The sequence below is a fragment of the Hypomesus transpacificus genome, chromosome 21 (genome assembly GCF_021917145.1).
Source record: "Hypomesus transpacificus isolate Combined female chromosome 21, fHypTra1, whole genome shotgun sequence".
NCBI lineage: Eukaryota > Metazoa > Chordata > Actinopteri > Osmeriformes > Osmeridae > Hypomesus > Hypomesus transpacificus.
In genome coordinates, this window is record NC_061080.1 from 3,142,096 (window position 1) to 3,159,285 (window position 17,190).

The 17,190-nt window shown below is 41.2% G+C and overlaps 1 protein-coding gene and 1 long non-coding RNA gene across 3 annotated transcripts in view; one reads left to right on the plus strand and one right to left on the minus strand.

The window, feature by feature from the left end:
- The window catches only part of LOC124483458 (lectin L6-like), a 504,761-nt gene that overhangs the window by 301,628 nt on the left and 185,943 nt on the right, over positions 1-17,190 (minus strand). The gene's annotated exons all lie outside the window — the stretch shown is intronic.
- On the plus strand, positions 4,016-5,547 carry LOC124483476. 2 transcript variants are annotated; one of them, XR_006957840.1, is made up of 3 exons: positions 4,016-4,118; positions 4,307-4,494; positions 4,646-5,547. It is a non-coding gene; the product is annotated as an uncharacterized LOC124483476 (long non-coding RNA). The 2 variants fall into 2 exon arrangements; XR_006957839.1 differs by having other exon boundaries at positions 4,359-4,494.

Here is a 17,190-nt window from a genome sequence, read left to right on the forward strand (position 1 = left end):
TTGATGTTGAAGTTGAATGTGGAAAGGGGCTGCAAGCCAACGATGACTGGCGCAGTCTAGTTTAGCTGAGGTGAGAATGTAGGTTAATGGATTGTTATCCGTTACGACAGTGAAGGTATTACCATAGAGATAATCTTGGAACTTCTCTAGGATTGACCATTTTAAAGCTAGGAACTCCAACTTGTGTGCTGGATACCTCGCCTCACTTCTTGAAAGACCCCTACTGGCATAGGCAATGACTCTTGTTTGTCCATCCTGCTCCTGGTATAGAGCAGCTCCTAAACCAGTAGTGCTAGCATCTGTGTGCAAAGTATATAGTAGCTTTGGATTTGCAAACCCCAGAATTGGAGAGGAGGTCAGCTTTTCTATTATACATGCAAAAGCTTCTTGACAAGCACGTGTCCATCTTTCGGCAAACGGCTCTTTTGGGTTTAAATACTTCCCTTTATATGTCGACATCTTCTGACCTTTTTTCAGCGGTGGGTATCCAGAGGTGAGATTGTTTAGTGGCTTAACTATTTTGGAATAGTCCTTCACGAAACGACGATAATAGCCAGAAAAGCCTAAAAAAGACTTCAGTCCATTTCTTGAGACTACATGTCTGAGATAATGCACAGAGGTTTGGAAGAAGTTGCACTTCTCGGGGGATAGTTTGAGACCATTTTCTCTTAACCGTTGCAGTACATGCGAAAGTCTGGCTTCGTGTTCCTCCAGGGAGTCTGAGAACACGATTAGGTCATCAATGAACACTAGCACCTCCTTCAAGTTAATGTCACCCATACATTTCTCCATTAACCGTTGGAAAGTGCTAGGCGCGTTGGTTATTCCCTGTGGCATCCGGCTAAACTCCCAAAAACCCAAGGGGCACACAAAAGCAGTCTTGGCTTTGTCACACTCCTCCATTTCGATTTGGTAATATCCTGACTTGAGCTCCATCACCGAAAACCACTTAGACCCTGTAAGGGCCGAAAATGCCTCTTCCAGGTTTGGTAGGGCATAAGCGTCCTTTATTGTTTTCAGGTTAAGCTTACGATAATCGACACAAAGGCGGACATCACCATTCTTTTTTTTTACAACAACGATGGGTGAGGAGTAAGGGGACTCCGACTCCCGTATCACACCAGCTTCCAGCAGTGATTGCAGGTGTTTCCTCACAGCTGCATAATCGTTAGGATGGATGGGCCGTGCTCGTTGCTTGAAAGGGGTCTCATCTTTTAATTTGATATGGTGTTTGACTTTGGTGGCATGGCCAAAATCAAGGTCATGGTGTGAAAAAACATCAGCATAACTGTTGAGCTTCTTAGTGATTCTGTCTTTCCACTCTTCTGGCAAAGGGGACTGACCAAAATCAAATGTCAGGTTGCTTTGGGTGGTTTGACTCGGTGGAGAAACAGTGGCACCATAACAGTTCACAGTAGCAGAGTTTTTTTCAGGTAAGTAAACAGTTTCAAGGATCTGTTCGGGAGCATGTAATCCTGCAATAACACAGTTTGCAGGAATTGTTATATCATGGTCTGTTTCATTCCTGATCCACACAGGCAACTTCTGTTGGCGCTGTTGTGGCAGAGTGCAAAGACAACAATCAACGAAAATCCCACCAGGTAAGGCAGAGGTTGTTTGTTGCTCCAGAACTGCCCATTTCTCAGTATTAGCAGAACTGACGTTGGCATAACCTTCCACAACAACTTTCTTATGTGCAGGAATGACTTGCTGTGTTTTTCCTTTAAGTGCCATGAGGCCAATTTTTCCAGTAGTATTCAGCTTTTTTCGAAGCTCAAGTGCCCTGAGGATTTGTCTATAACCATAAACAGTTGGAGTGTTTTTTTGAGTAATTTTCTGGTAATGTTCATCATACAGCACATCAAGTAAGTTAGTCCCTATCAAAACAGGTAAGTCATTGTTGGAGCGTAGATCAGGGACAACTAATGCTAATGTGGATACTTCAGGTGCAGTGTCAATGAAGTCTTTTGGGAAACTAATGTTGATTTCTACATACCCTAAGTATGGAACAAACTGACCATTTGCACCCTCTACATTAAGTAGATTAAAAGGCTGGATTGACTGCTGTGATAAGTGTTTTTTGTAGAATACAGTTGATACTGTGGTCACCTGAGATCCGGTGTCAAGGAGACAGTTACATCTTACTCCTGACACAGTAACATTGCTGGTGCATTTCTCCCCTATTAGTCCTTTTGGTATATTAGACTGATGTGTTGTGCTGTGTGCGTAACTTCCAATAGCATTTGGTTTGGGACAAGTGTGATTCATCTCTGTTCCTGTTTGCCCCGCAACAGGAACAGAACCTAGTTTAACTCTGGCTGAGTTTGGGCTTCCCACACCTGCTGCTTCTCTCTGAGTTCTTTTCGTTTAGCCTCAACGACGACTGGGTTGGACTCATTGCTGCAGGTTGGGGCTATATGTCCATCTTCACCACAATTAAAGCAGTACCATGGACGAGGCTTCTTGCTGGATTTTCCCACATTCTGATGTGGTGGTTTCTCTGCAGGCTCTTTTGGCTTATATTTCTTTGACTTGAATGTCTTGATGGTAGCCTTTTCTGAGGACTCATCCATTGATGCTTTCAGAGTTGCCAACTGGGTTTGAAGCTGTGCTATTTGTTTTTTCATTTTCTGTGTACCCGCATCAAGGTTGTCTTCTGCAGCAGCAGCTGCTATGTCTTTCTCATCAGTGTCAAAGTCGTACACATTCAGGGAGTTAGACTGGACTTTAGTTTTGGGGCATCCAAGATGTTGTCTCATGCGGCAGGACTTGGCAGTTTGCTTGTCCTCTTCAGTTCGTAGTATGAGCAACAACTCAGGAAATGATGGTGGGTTATACTTTTTTTGTTCCAGCTGGAGATTTGTGATGAAGCTGTTGTTCCAGCATCCCCTGCAGAACTGTTTCAGTAGTTGGCGGTCTGAGTCTCCAGCCGCAATACCATTTCTTTTTACTACATTACTCAATGTAGCCTGTAGTCGATGTAAATAAGCAGAAGGTTTTTCACCTGTGTTTTGGTTGGTGTTTAGGAATGCTGCAAAGAGTTCGTCACCATCATCCACAGTACCATAAGCTGAGTCAAGAACACTCAGATATTCTCATGAACTGGACAGAGGCCCTAGATGTTTCACAACATTGGCCGCTGGAGGGAGTAGGCTTTCTGAAATCTTCCTGACCACTTGTTTGTCAGAGACTGCCTTTCAGGTCCACAACCCCCCGAGTGTGCCAGCCTCCTAGCCCTACTTCCTGCTCTGCATCCAGCGCTGGTCCCAGCCTCCTGCTCTGCATCCAGCGCTGGTCCCAGCCTTCTTCCACTAACCCCTGCTCTGCATCCATTACTGGTCCCAACCTCCTGCTCTGCATCCAGCACTGGTCCCAGCCTTCTTCCACTAACCCCTGCTCTGCATCCAGCGCTGGTCCCAACCTCCTAGCCATACCTCCTGCTCTGCATCCAGCACTGGTCCCAGCCTTCTTCCACTAACCCCTGCTCTGCATCCAGCACTGGTCCCAACCTCCTGCTCTGCATCCAGCGCTGGTCCCAGCCTCCTAGCCCAAACTCCTGCTCTGCATCCAGCGCTGGAACAAGCCTCCTTCCACTAACCCCTGCTCTGCATCCAGCGCTGGTCCCAGCCTCCTTCCACTAACCCCTGCTCTGCATCCAGCACTGGTCCCAACCTCCTGCTCTGCATCCAGCGCTGGTCCCAGCCTCCTGCTCTGCATCCAGCGCTGGTCCCAGCCTCCAAGCCCTACCTCCTGCTCTGCATCCAGCACTGGTCCCAGCCTCCTGCTTTGCATCCAGCGGTGGTCTCAGCCTCCAAGCCCTACCTCCTGCTCTGCTTCCACTAACCCCTGCTCTGCATCCAGCACTGGTCCCAACCTCCTGCTCTGCATCCAGTGCTGGTCCCAGCCTCCTAGCCCTAGCTCCTGCTCTGCATCCAGCGCTGGTCCCAGCCTCCTTCCACTAACCCCTGCTCTGCATCCAGCACTGGTCCCAACCTCCTAGCCCTACCTCCTGCTCTGCATCCAGCGCTGGTGCCAGCAGCCTCCTACAACTAACCCCTGCTCTGCATCCAGCGCTGGTCCCAGCCTCCTACCACTAACTCCTGCCCAGAATCCAGGAGGTAAACTAATAAATTATATATATAACTACAGTTAATATGTATTGACACTAACACTTCACTGGGACTGCATTCCCATAATGGTCTTGTTTTTTTAATTCAATGTATCCCAATGTTAATAATTCACCATAATAATACACTACGCACAAACTACACTTACAAATGGTACTGTTGTTCCTATTGCCCCACAGACTGTGTTGGTGTAACCTAAAGTAAACAACCTCTACCCATCCACCATTACAGATGTCGAAACCCAGCAACCCTGGCAGGTTGGGCAAGGTCACCCAGGACCATCAGGAGGTGCATGCATCCCAATGCGACAACACTCACCTCTGCACATGCTCACTTCAACAAGAGCAACAGAAAGCAGAGTGTATAGGTGTGTGTGTTTGTGTGTGTGTGTGTGTGTGTGAGAGAGAGAGAGAGAGAGAGAGAGAGAGAGAGAGAGAGAGGGTTGTGATTAGAAGAGAGAAAGTCTGTATATGAAATAATGCATTTGTTTTGATCATCTGTGTTTATGTTGAGGACAGGGAGGGAGAGAGGGCAGCCGACGCCCCTTTAGAGCGCCCCCTGGAAGACAAACCCTCGATGCCAGCAGCCAGACAGTCAGAGAGAAGCACAGATTATAAGGACAAAACCAACAACACCTAAAGCGAGGCCTCCGATAGCGAGTGGATAGACCCTTCATTGGGACAGACCCAAGAATAGACACCAATAATTGTATTGAATAACTAATGATACATTATTGAATAATAATTTGATTAAATAAATAAATAAAAAAAATATATTAATATGTTGATGCTACAGAGAGCTGTTGATTTAGGTCCCCTCAGCTACTTTTTTCCACAGCTCCACCCTCACCTCCACCACCTAACCATCACCCTCATTTATTTGTGTTAATTGGAATACATTTGAAAAGTAAAGATTTATTATTATCAACTTTAAATAGTCATTGATTTCCATTCAGTATTCCTCTTTTGTTTTGGCCCGAAATTTACAATTTATGTAGGTAAGGGCCTATTAGTAATACAAAATATTTTTGTACCATGATAGGGATCCATTAGTCATTGAACGTTCCCTGAATCTAATAGCGTGCTACTCCAACAACGCTTCTTGTGTGAGAACGTAACAATGACACCTTGTGCTCGCCTTGATATCATAAAGGTTATAGCAGGTAGGTAGGTTATATAACTCATAAATTATTAATTCACATTTTGGGGACAATAAACATGTGTGATTTATATGTTTTTAAAGTAATTTCATATTTAATAACAATAATCTGCGCTATGACCAAAGTGAACCAAAAAAATGGTGCCTATTATCGTTCAAACTTGTTGGCAGCGATTTGAGAAATGTTGTTTTCTTTTTAAACTTGTTATTTTAAATATCTTTGTCAACAAATAAAATATACATACAAGCCATAAATTATCAATACTCGACAAGTCAACATTTAACTGTCTTTATATGTAACCTTCACTTAGCATTATTTCACATCATCATCTTCGAAAGTGGTTCCGACATTATGTGAAGAGTATCAATATTGGTCTAAATACAAAATCCCGGACAGGGAGTTGTATTTAGTCCCAGGTTGAATCCTTAACAATAAAAGTAAGTAAAAAATATATATAATAAAGGAATTTAGCCACTATATACACAAAATCTTATTTCATGCATTTGACCTTTTCATGTCTCTGTGAAATGTACGCCCGACACAAGGTCTAGTTGAGCAGGGTGAAATTTAAAATGTTGTCATACGACTACACCAAATACATCATTGGAAAAGTCTTGATCAGGAGTGTAAAACAATACCAGCCTGAAGGCTCTACTTGGTTCCTGGTGTGAAATATGACCATCTGAACATGGACTTTTGGCCCAAAATGTGGGATTCTAGGTGGCGCTGTTGACTCCCTGTTGGTACTAGGGTTATGATATTGAAAGATTATGTTTAACTAACCCCAATTATTCACTGTAATAAGTCATGACTATGTACCATGAAGGGAACTCAAAACCCTAACCCTAATTTTTGACCAAAACTGCATGTCTGACTGCAACCCTGTATTTGTACAGTACATTTGTTTAAAAGTTGTATTTGGCCCCATGTTAAATCCTTAACAACAATAGTAAGTAAAAATATATATATAATTAAGGAATTTAGCCACTATATACACAAAATGTTATGTTATGCATTTGATCTTTTCATGTTTATGTGAAATGTACGCCCGACACAAGGTCTAGTCGAGCAGGGTGAAATTTAAAATGAAGTCATACGACTACACCAAATTCATCATTGGAAAGGTCTTGATCAGGAGAGTAAAACAATACCAGTCTGAAGGCTCTACTTGGTTCCTGGTGTGAAATATGGCCATCTGAACATGGACTTTTGGCCCAAAATGTGGGATTATAGGTGGCGCTGTTGACCTCCTGTTGGTACTAGGGTTATGAGTTTGAGTTCCTTATGGTAAATAGTCATGGGTTGGTACAGTGAATAATTGAGGTTTGTTAAACACAATCATTCAATTTCATAACCATGGACCCAACAGATGTTAAAATGCATGAGTTCTATACAGTACGGTTTAAAATACTGTATATAAAAATGCTGTGCAGCAGAGCGCCTGCAGGGGGTGTTCCTCCAATTACCACGTAGAAGTAGCACACCAGGGTTGCCACTTCACAGAAGGTGCCATCCGGTCTGTTGGACAGTGGATATTGTGAAGTAAGCAGTTGATTTCCAGACAAATCAGCGTGTCACACTCAGACATCTTACCAGAAGCAGAGCCGTCCTATTCAGATGTTTGAAAACTAGAGCTCTGCATATTTAAATAATAAAATCAATGTCCACTTCTAGCTTCATTAAAGCTTTGAGAAGATTCACATCCATCAGAGGACCAGTGAAACACTTCCACTCAGATCAAGGTACTAATTCAATAGGAGCCTGCAAAGAGCTGAAGGTAAATACGAGCGTCTGCTAAATAACTAAATATAGAATACAGAGTTACAGACCCTCAAAACTAAAGCTGTTCATGGATCTTCAATTCCCCCATGTGTCACATATAGTAGGAGCATGGGAGAGAATGATTGGAGTTGCCCTTTGCATCTTGGATGCCATGTTACTTCAAAAGAGCTCTGCTCAACTCACCAGTTTGTACTGTAGAAGTGACAATCGTGAGATGGGGTATTTCAACAGTACTGACTAGCTTGGCTTGTTTAACAATTACTTTAGCTCCTGTCAGGTATCTAGGTATCTAGGTATCTAACAAGTTGTTGGATCGAGGTTTGTCATTGATCTATGTCTGATTAAATAATTGAACATAAATGTTAAAAAATGATGCTTTATTAAGATGTTTTTGCTGCAGAGCTGCTGGTGAAAGTCTCCCCGGCTTCTTCAGGGCTGTTTGGGAAGCTGACCACCTCCATTTCTATATATTTCTGAAAATCAACACAGTGTGAAGATAAAACAAAGAATAGATTAACAGAGATACTTAAGTCATAAACTAACCTCCTGAGTCAAGCCATAACTAAAAATAGTTGATGATCCCTCGCAGTGCTGATACAGTAAACGTTCCGCTGTTTTCACCTAAGGAATTTTAGAGATATTGCAATGCAATGTCTCCATCATAAAAACAAAAGACAGCTAGCTGTATATTAACTATTAATGGCATATTTTAATTTAATCAACAGAATTACCACTGTTGGGGGATGAAAAGGGCAAATTCTCCCGCCACCACTGTGGCTGGCAACCAGTCCTGTACTGGCCTTTCTGGACACATCACACAAACATCATGGACTGTCATTCATTTGAGAGTGGTTAGCGGTTACAACAGTGAAATCATTGGAAAGCGCTTGACCTGAGTAAGGGTTAGTGGAAGGAGGCTGGCACCAGCGCTGAATGCAGAGCAGGAGGTAGGGCTAGGAGGCTGGGACCAGCACTGGATGCAGTGCAGGAGGTTGGGACCAGTGCTGGATGCAGAGCAGGGGTTAGTGGAAGGAGGTTGGGACCAGCGCTGGATAAAGAGCAGGAAGTTGGGACCAGCGCTGGATGCAGAGCAGGGGTTAGTGGAAGAAGGCTGGGACCAGCGCTGTATGCAGAGCAGGGGTTAGTGGAATGAGGCTGGGACTAGCGCTGGATGCAGAGCTGGAGGTTGGGACTAGCGCTGGATGCAGAGCAGGAGGTAGGGCTGGGAGGCTGGGACCAGCGCTGGATGCAGAGCAGGAAGTAGGGCTAGGAGGCTGGCACACTCGGGGGGTTGTGGACCTGAAAGGCAGGTTGATAAATAGCTGTTTTGCTTTGAGATTTGAAGATGGTCTGTCTAGTCATAATAAACACTGATAAACATTGGATATGTCTAAGCATGTAATACAGATAGATGTTGCTACATGTAACTGAACCGCCCCACTAGCCCACTAGCTGACAACGTTAGCCTCTAGCTAGCATCAAGGAGAACTCTGACGTCATTAATTAAAAACTCGCAAACTTCTGAAACGACCGTTCAAAAACGTCCAAATTCTAGTAATAAAATAAACATATTTGGACAAAGCTTGCTACTTTAATGACCTGTTTTGTTTGATGCCGGCTCATGGCATACATTTCAGATATAAATTGCGATTTGCGCGGTTGTATATTTCTGAATGCCATGGAAACGCTCTTGACAATCGAGTTAAAGAGCCGAAGTTACACGAACTCTCTTAATTCGGGGACGTCATTTCCTGATAAAGAGACGAAGTTACACGAACTCTCTTCATTCGGTACGTCATTTCCTGATTTTCTATCCGATGGTGTCCCAAGCAACATAAAGGCCCAAGAACCGGAACCACATTATTCCTCAATATGCCTCCTATTCCTAAATGTTTATACTGCAAAAAATAATGATAATTGCAATACAGTTGGGCTCCTATGTTTTGTTGCAAGAACAGGAATTATGGCTAGCAACTTCATCAAAACGTAGCCTTCACATGAAAAATCGAGCAGGTTCATTATGCTACTTACCAGGAAAGGGATGAAGTCGCACTGAAAGTAATAGTGCGGTATATAGTAGCCAGGGCAACCATCCAGGTTGCGTGCTCTCGTTTTCCAGGTCTCGTTCCATTATGAATGACATAGTTGACATCTTCTATCTTCCCTCGGTTATTGCTTAAGTCCTTTCTTGGTTACAAATAGGAAGATCGGTTGAATATGGGTGGTAAAGGATACGTTAAAGCACGGGTCATTGGTTAAGTAGGCTTTAATAGGTTAGGCAGGCTATTATTCCAATAAATTTAATATATTTTTTGTAATAGGCTACTTGCTAGTTTATGTACCTTTAGTATAGTTAAATCTCATATTGACATTTTTAAGATTCCAATGTTGAATGTATGCACCTTCCTGCCAAAGCAAATTCCTTGTCTGTGCATACTTTCATGGCGATTAAAACCCTTTCTGATTCAAGTAAGGTGTGAGGGAGTGGAAAGCTCTGTCAGGATTAGGCAAATCTCCGAGATGTAGGCTAGTGGTGTGGAATTCATAGCCTAATATTTAACTATAGGCTACGTAGCCTATTTCACCTACCTCTTAAAAAAAGAACACGCAAGTTATTTTATGAACTAGTTTTTTATTGCTTAAAAATGAGAACAAAACCTTAAATGAACACGAAAAAATGTCCCCATTGTGTTGCTCCATTGAAATGAATTGGTTAATTGAAACGTGCCGAGGTCACGAAATATTTTCTCCATTGAAATGCACTGGTTGAAAAAACGTGGCATAGTCACGAAAAAAGTGACAATTTCGTGAACCTGTCACGAAATAATAGATTATTTTTCGTGACTGGTTCACGAAATTATGTGATACTGGGTTGGATACTGGGCTTGACATGGGTATTCTCGAGGTGTGACCCCTGTACAAAATTGTTTATGATACTCCACTTAAGATGTGTTTTTGTTGCACTGTTCTATGTCATATTCTCTTTTGCCTGGCCTAAGGGCACCAGAAGCAGTACTTAACAGTTCATTACTTCTTATCACACTGTAACTGCGAGGTTGTCTCTTCTCTGCACTTTGTATTTGAATTTGAGATTATGAATTATATATAAATTATAGCAGTAAAACAAAAAAAACAACGGCAATAATCACTAAACTACCAGTAAAGCACTAGCAGATAAAATTGCAGCACTGTCATTAACATGTTATCATTGCACTATAGATACCTGGATACTGTAATACAATTGTTATTGTTTCATTGTAATTAAGTAACTGAGATGTTGTTATTGCACTATCCTGCCTGTTAGCTGAGATGTGGTCAATAGTAAATGCAGATCGCTCCTTGACTTTGACCACCAGATTACAGTTGGAACTATGCACTTCTGATCCCTGATCTTCTGCAGTTCTTTTTGTAATAACCAATGCATGCCTCACTTTAAATGTGTCTCTGCTACATGAATGAAATGAAAATGTAAACAAAGGTGACATGTTTTGTCCCACTGTTGATATTGTTAATTGTTAATTGACTCTGTCAATGAGAGAGTCTGTGAGATCGAGGTTCTGACAACAGAGGTGGAGGCAAGAAAATGTGTCCTTTTTGGCGGCTTGTCATCAGGTATTAGTGACAAAAGAAAGTCGGCAGAGTGGAAAACTGTCACTATTTGCGCCCTTTCTTGTTTTTAACCTGCAGCACTTTGAGATTTAGCTAAATGCAAAGTGCATTAAAAATAAAATTATCATTATTATTATAGGGCCATCAATGCTGTGGGTTCAGAGAACCGGACCATGGCAGAAATTAAGAAGAAATGGTCCGATATAAAACTTTAAATGAAGAAACGAGTGGTGGCGCATCGTAACAGCATGGCAGCTATAGGGTTAGCATGACATGCATTTCCTGAGTGATTTTGTCTTCGTTTGACAGCCTCAAGTTTAACAGAAGTTATTAAGTGGTGGCGGGATAAAGAAGGCAATATAGCATTTCCCGTTTTGGGTTTTGGCTTTTTGATGTGATCATCCACATTAATTATCAAACTTTTATTTTTATGTTTTTTGAATAGTCAACGTCATAAACGTACTAGTGGAAACTTTATTTGGTAACACTTTAGAATAATGGTCCGTTGTTAACTAGTAGCTATGCAGGAAGTAATAGGTAGTTCTACATTAACACCGAATTTAATACTATTAACTAATATGGAACCTAATTTACAACAAAGGTAGTTCCTTGGTAGGTATTTAGTTATTACTAAATAAATGTATCCTCTTGAGAACTACTTGTGAACTATGACCAATTAAGAAAGAATAACCAATTAATTACTAATCACAAAAGTAACATGTCTAAAAAGTGAACAATTTGGTTGTTTTACTCATAACATGGTCATAACTTTTCAGAAGCTTGTGCCTCAAATGGGTTCTTTTTTTTTTTTTTTTTATGTATTTATTGAGTTTTAATTTTTTTGGCAAAAGAAAAGAAAAAAACACCAAAAACAGACTTAATAGAATAAAATAAAATAGTACAATGTAAAGTATAAATAACAATACATATATACAAATATTATACATATACGCATACATGGATACCGACATATTACATTATGAGAAAAAGTATGTAAATGTACGCATACACATACACCCATATATAAATGCTTAGATAAATAATAAGTTAACAGAAATATTAAATTTTAAAAAGGATATTCAAATGAAAATAAAGAAAAATTAAAATAAAAAAAATAAAAAAGTAGGTACATTATAATGCATTTATTATCCTCTGCGGGTACTACATAACCTCAAAAGCAGAAGTTGTACTTATCCCTCCTCCACTTCATCGAGCATCTGAGAGAGATCATTGTCCCTGATGTAGTTAATGAATGGGCCCCATATTACTTTAAACTTCTCTTGTTTGTCCCTGAGTGTATAAGTAATTTTTTCTAGAGGCAGACATAATGACATTTCTTTGAACCATTGTCTAATACTTGGTCTTCAAATGGGTTCTTTGTGGAAACCAGTTTATGAATATTATATTCCCCCAAATACGTTAACTACAGGTTGATTTTGCCTACTCTTACCAAAGGATGGACGAATGTTCTCTGTTTATTTCAAACTTAAACATGGCATAATACAAATAATGAAAATTTGTTAAAAAAAAAAAAATAATTAGGAAGTGATGCAACACTCTCATGTTTGTATTAGTTTACTATTATGAGCTCTTTAGTGTCAGTTCAATGTCTCAGACTCCAAAGACCTACCTTTATGTTACAGTAGCCGTCTGAGGAGGACTTCTCTTTAGGATATGAATATAAACATTGATGTTCTCTTTTCAAAAACAATTTGCATCCTGCATTTATGTTGCGATAAGCACAAAATCAAATCTTCCAGATTACAATGTTTGTTAGAATATCACTAGTGCCTCACAGAAATTTATGCCTGTACCGTATGTGTCAAATATAAAATTAGACTCGTTATAGGTCTATTACTTGTGAAAACCAGTATAACTCTTCGCTAATTACTCAAGCGTTACCTTGTCATCCTGCAGGAACTACTTGTGAAGTGGACCGATATTTTAAAGTGAAAAACATGTTAACTCCTCACTAATTATTCAAGCGTTACCTTGTTATCCTGCAGGAACTACTTGTGATGTGGACCATTATTTTAATGTGACAAACATGTTAATTCCTCACTAATTACTCAAGTGTTACATAGTCATCCTGCAGGAACTACTTGTGATGTGGACCATTATTTTAAAGTGACAAACATGTTACCTCCTCACTAATTACTCAAGCGTTACCTTGTAATCCTGCAGTAACTACTTGTGATGTGGACCATTATTTCAAAGTGAAAAACATGTTACCTCCTCACTAACATGTCACCTCACAAGATATACAACATAAAACAACTGCAGTGATTGGATAACATTTCTTTTAATTATATCCACTGGAAGATTTCCATGAAGTCAAAAGAAAATCCTACATAATGCAAAAATGCACATGGGCATGCAAGAATAAAGCATTTTGTAAAATATGTCTGAATTAAACATTATTTTCTTTATTCGTTTTGCACAATGATGAAACCTAGCATTTAAACAAAAATTCTGTATTTTGGAATGAAACATTCAACACACTCAACAAAATGTGATGATAAACTGAGTCAAACATAATGGCTAAATAAGTAATAAGTAAGTACATGGCTAACCCTAACCCAAATCAACGTATAGGCCTATCCACTACAACAGCAACGCTCCCAAAGGAAAAATGATTAAGGAAGAAAGAACAAATGGCAGGACTGCAAAATAACTTGCTAGATAACCCAATTCAGAGAAGAGGAACATGGCCCAAAACGCTAGCTACAGTTGTTGCTAGCTGTAAAGCCAGACTATAGCTGTCGGCTAGCTTGTAAAAAGTCCCTCATACAAACTGTATAATATTGCAATCGAAATTTGCACTAATTCTACAATTCGAAATTTGCAGTAATTCTACAATTCGAAATTCTAGTGAAATTCACCTAGTCGTTGTTGTTGTATGTTAGCCAAATACTGGATATTTACAATCCATAAAAATGTGCCACTGCCAAATGATTTCGCGCTCCAAACTCACTCGTTGACGTTGCACCAGTATAGGTTTAGGGGAAAACATGACATGGATTCAGGACAAATAGGTTTTGGTAAGCCAAGTCGACTGGATTTGGAAAACGGACCGGCCGTGATTTGATATTTTCTGAGCTGCAGAAAGACCTAATAGCAGACACATCGAAATTGCCCGCATAATCATACAGTATGATCAAATATTGGGGAGGACGTGTCCCATAATCATACAGTATGATCAAATATTGGGGGGACCTGTCCCATAATCATACAGGGACGTGTTATAACGTTAATATTCATAAACTGGTTTCCACAAAGAACTCATTTCAGGCACAAGCTTTTGAAATGTTATGACCCAGTTAAGAGTTAAAAAAAACTGTTCACTTTTTAGACGTTACTTTTGTGATTAGTAATTCATTGGTTATTCTTTCTTAATTGGTCATAGTTCACAAGTAGTTCTCAATGAGGATATATTTATTTAGTAATAATCAAATACCTACCAAGGAACTACCTTTGTACTAAATTCGCTATTACTTACTGCTTAGTTAATCTTGGTTCCATATTAGTTAATAGTATTAAATTCAGTGTTAATGTAGAACTACCTATTACTTCCTGCATAGCTATTCATTAACAACGGACCATTATTCTAAAGTGTCACCCTTTATTTTGTAATGTTTGGTGAGTCTCGCACTTTTCAGTTAGAATTCGCCATGTTACAGAGCCAGACAAGACTTTGCGGACGGTCCGCACATTCTCACGTCTGCTCAAAAGTTTCCGTGACGGCCCGCACATTCTCACGTCAAGTAAATCTTTATACATCACAAAGTGTGCGTGAAAACCAGCGTACGCAAGCTTTTTTGTGCGTACGCAACGTCCTACATGAGGCCCGTCTCATTTATAAAGCTTGTGTACGCACAAAACTGGGCTGAAAATCTGCGTACGCCACTTTCCCCGCTAAGGTTGTGATTTATAAAAACTAAACTTGACGGGAGAATGAGCGGTCCTCCACGCAAACTCTGACCCTCCCGTGGGCCTACGCACATTTTTGAAAAAGTTGGAGTTGGCGACCAGATGACTGCATAGGCTACTGTAGTCAGACTGCAGAAATTGAATGTGGGAAGAACATTACTCATAATATTAATATATTTTGTTTTCCTCACACACGTTTTTTTCATTCAATTTCATGATTACCATGAAGATTACATCCAGAAGTGTTATTTGCGCTTGTACTGAGTGATTCTTGTTCCATAAACACCTTGTAAAATCCAACTAAAATTTTAAATAAAAATTCTGCGCTTCCTCACCATCAGATTGTCCACTACGTCCTCGTTATCAGTCCAGACTTTAGTAGATTACTGTTCATAACGAAACGCTTTTGTTTTCAAATTGTATTTCGACTCGCGGTATCACTGGCACAGTTGACACCACTCGCACAGTTTTTTAAAATTGGTGATCTACCGGCCACCAAATTTTGCAAAACAGTGCACTTACATATTCAGTGCACTCAGTCGCTGATAAGTGCTGTCTGAAATGGAACACTTACGTTAAACACTTGGTGGAAGTGACGGACGCAAATCTGCTTGCGACACCTGCAAAACCTGCCAAAATGAACGCGCTTCTCCACCCCCAAGTGGAAAAATCTGCCGAAAGGGCTCCTCCTCTTCCGCTATGTAGCCAAGATGGTGCCCGTTTAGGGATAGTAGTGTCCATCGTTGTACACTGTTTTTTTGGACCGTTTGCAGTGCGCCATCAGGGTATTTTCAGTGCACTGAATTCTGCTGGTTTTGTAAGTGAAGCTTTGTAAGTGTAAGTGTAAGTGAACTTAATTTGTCCCGTTCCTGTAGCAAACCCCTCTCACCAATGAACATAAAAGCTTATAATCCAAACCCGAATTAAGACACATTAATGTCACATACATAAGCCCAAAATGTCCTTAACATCAGTCACCTCTCAGCTTTGAGCTCTTTTTCAATGGTATAACATCTTATACAATAAGTTTGAAGCCAAATTGTGGCTAAAGTCATTTCAGAGAGGTGCAGTCCATTGGGATTGATGGTAATAAAGGCAGTGGTTCAGTTCAGAGCACCAATAGCATAATGTTCATTGTCAAGAGCAAAAAGAAGTACTTCCTATAATGCCCACCAATAAGTTGATTTGCATGTGACTTTCATGCTGTCCTGTGTGTCTCTGGACTGCTCCAGACGCTGAGAACATCCACACCTCTGACTCTGCTGACTGGATCACTGCACACCAGTCTAGCATGGGTGGTACAGCAGGTGGACCCTAATGCATGACAACACTGGCAGGCTGGATCACGTGAACTAAAAAGTATTTTTTTCATCCAAAAATAGGAACACAGAAACTGGCATCCGTAGCGGTTTTGGGCGCGGGCAAAGCGGGTGGCCACCCGGGGCGGCATGAAGAGGAGGGCAGCAATTTCCCAAGTGCATCCAATTAAATTAACCCTCCAGCTATCCTTGAATTTCAAAGACACTACCAGCAGACGGCGCCAACCGCGGCACGTCTAATGTCCGTGTTGTGGTTGGGTTGGGGGGGGGGGGGGGGGGGGGTGCCCCGATTTGTGCTCCCGGGGGGGTGGGGGGGGTTGGTTAACTTTGCCCAGGGCACCAAATGTGCTAGGACCTGCACTGACTGACTGCAACTAACCTGACCCCAGTTGATTCTTTAAACTGCTTCAGAGGAAACATAGGGCTATCACAGTAGGCATATCCACACAACTTGCATCTGAATTAAGTCATACGTACGAGATAGTTACAACTGCATATCATCACGTTTCCTCAAGTCAAAGGTTTTCTTGCCCTGATGTAGCCCCAATATTAAGAGGTGTCCACCTGGACAAAGGGAATACGTATGTGAGGATGCTGTTTATTGACTACAGCTCTGCATTCAACATTTAGTCAACACTATCATCCCCTCTAGACTGGTTAATCTTTGGCAGTGACGAGTCAGCCTACAGAAAGGAGGTTGATACCTTAACATCATGGTGTCACGACAATAACCTCTCTTTCAACGTCAGAAAGACCAAGAGATGAATGTGGACTATAGAAGGCGGCAGGAGGAGAAGCATGCAGCCCTACACATCAACGGATCCAAAGTGGAACAGGTCAGCTGCTTCCAGTTCCTTTTGGTGAATATCAGCAATGATCTCACCTGGTCTGCTCACACGGACAAGGTGGTCAAAGCAGCCCGGAAACGCCTCTTCTTCTTGAGGAGACTGAAGAAGTTTGGCATGGACTCAGCCATCCTCACTGACTTTGACAGATGCACTATAGAGAGCATACTGGTTGCATCACAGTGTGGTATGGGAGCTGCACAGACAGGGACCGCAAGGTCCAACGGAGTGTAGTCCAGTCTGCTGAGTTCATTATCGTCAGGAAGCTCCCAGCCCTACAGGACACCTACCAGACACGATTCCTCAGGAAAGCAATGAGGATCCTAACAGACTGTTACCACCCATCAATAAGATCCCAAGATGCCGGCTATCTGGTGGTTCCCAAAATTAATTATGTAATTAATTTAATTTTTAAAAAC